This window comes from Bombina bombina, unplaced genomic scaffold (assembly GCF_027579735.1).
Source record: "Bombina bombina isolate aBomBom1 unplaced genomic scaffold, aBomBom1.pri scaffold_648, whole genome shotgun sequence".
NCBI lineage: Eukaryota > Metazoa > Chordata > Amphibia > Anura > Bombinatoridae > Bombina > Bombina bombina.
The window spans coordinates 110,993-113,135 of NW_026512540.1; the positions used below are offsets into that span (position 1 = coordinate 110,993).

General features: G+C 36.8%; 1 long non-coding RNA gene across 1 annotated transcript; it reads left to right on the top strand.

Moving 5' to 3' along the window:
- The first annotated feature begins 585 nt into the window (after positions 1 to 585).
- On the top strand, positions 586 to 1,265 carry LOC128644354 (uncharacterized). Its single transcript, XR_008399980.1, has 3 exons — positions 586 to 657; positions 1,066 to 1,134; positions 1,211 to 1,265. It is a non-coding gene; the product is annotated as an uncharacterized LOC128644354 (long non-coding RNA).
- Positions 1,266 to 2,143: the final 878 nt, after the last annotated feature.

Below are 2,143 nucleotides of genomic sequence, written 5' to 3' on the forward strand. Positions count from 1 at the left end.
CCAGAGATATGCTAAAGATTTGCAGTTGACTTGTTAGAGATTTGTAACAGACTTGCAGAGCTTTTGCAGTAGACTTGAAGGGCTCTTGCTGTTAAATTGTGAGAAATTTGCTGCAGATTTGAAGGGCTATTGCTGTTGACTTGTCAGAAATTTGCAGCAGACTTGCAGAGCTCTTGCTATTGACTTGCCAGAAATTGACTAGACACTTGCAGAGCTCTTGCAGTTGACTTGCCAGAAATTGACTACAAACTTGCAGAGCTCTTGCAGTTGACTTGCCAGAAATTGACAATAGACTTGCAAAGCTCTTGTAGTTGACTTGCCAAAAATTGGCTACAAGCTTGCAGAGCTCTTGCAGTTGACTTGCCAGAATGCTCTTGCTAGAGACTTGCCAGGTAAACTTGCTGCAAGTTGAAAAAGTGTCAACTAGAACTTTTGCTGCAATTATGATGCAAGTAAACACACTTGCCAGTGAACACTTGCAGCAAGTTATACCGACTTACAGCAAAAGTTAGCTACAAGTTTGTGGCAAGTTATCCTTGCTATCTGGGATGGAGGTTGTTAGTGATGAAACTTCCGGATCCCCACCGATGCCCTTAGTCACACTTGAAAATAGACAGATTACTGTAATTGAAAAACCTTTCGAAGAAAATACAGAAGGTATGGTAAATTTTGTTACACTTTTTTAGACACTCAGTAATTGATTACTCATATATAACCAAAAGTGTTTCACTTACATTTTATTTGTATAATACCCGTGAAATAATGTCCACAGATTTATTAAAATTACAACAAAGATAAATAGGTCATAAAGTTAATGTACAATGCTCTCTCTCTATCTCCCTCTCTTTTGCTGTCTCTCTCTCCCGTTCTTCTGCTCTCTCTCTCCCCTTTCTCCCCCCTCTCTTTTGCTGTCTCTATCCCCCCTCTCTCTTGATTTCTCTCTCGCCTTTCTCCCCCCTCTCTTTTGCTGTCTCTCTCCCCCCTCTCTCTTGATTTCTCTCTCCCCTTTCTCCCCTCTCTCTTTTGCTGTCTCTCTCCCTCTCTCTACTCGCTATGTCTTTTCAGCTCTCTCACGCCCGGAAACGCCAACCTCACACCACCCTCACACCCGATCAGCACTAGCAACGATTACAGGTCTCTACTGCGCAATAACAGCTTTTGAAAAACAGAAAAGGCCTATATTATATAGATATATTTTTTTTGGTTATAGAAGCAGCAGTAGAAATTAGAACGGAAGAGCCAGATTTTGTTCTACCTATCCAAAGACCAAAAATAACAGTAGAACATTCTTCGGACTCCGATTCTGTGGGTTTTGAAGGTTGGTTTTGGTATTTGTAATATAATGATTGTGCTTTTCTATAAGCATCTTTATTTGAATATGGTAATCCATTTCATTCATTTGTTTTATTCATAGATGATGTTGAAGCCGAAGAATCTACTTCCGCAAGAAACATTGGTACACGTAAGTACAAATTATTTACTTTTGTTTTTAGCCATCATTATTATTTTGTTTTTATAAATAAATATATATATATATATATATATATATATTTATTTATCTATATATATGTATATATTTCAGAAAAAAAGGGTTTTCATAATGTGAGCTGTACCTAGGTATAGGCCACACTGGAGGCGCAAAGAATATATTAACACCTAAACGAGATAAGCTGCTGGAGTGAACAGAGCAGTATGGTCACACTACCCTTACAGATGAACAAACCGGATTATTATGAGTAAAGCAAAGAGTTGTTCACTTCACAGCGCTAATCTCACAATATATAGTGTACTATTATTCTTTGCGCCTCCAGTGTGGCCTATACCTAGGTACAGCTCACATTACGAAAACCCTTTTTTTCTGAAACATTTACTAATCTATACCCTTTGGATATTGGCAGCAAACTAATAACACCTAAACACACATAATTTATATAAAAATATAAAAATATAATCAATTGGAATCATCTTGTTTCACATTAATAATTAATAATGAATATGGAAAGTACAAACCACATTTTTGGGAATTATTTTAATTTAAATACTAGACAAAAGAATCTTTCCATCTCCACTGAGGATGAATACATTCCGATAAATGGGGATATAGATCCTAAGGATTTGTTTAACAAATTAGAAAGACTAAGTC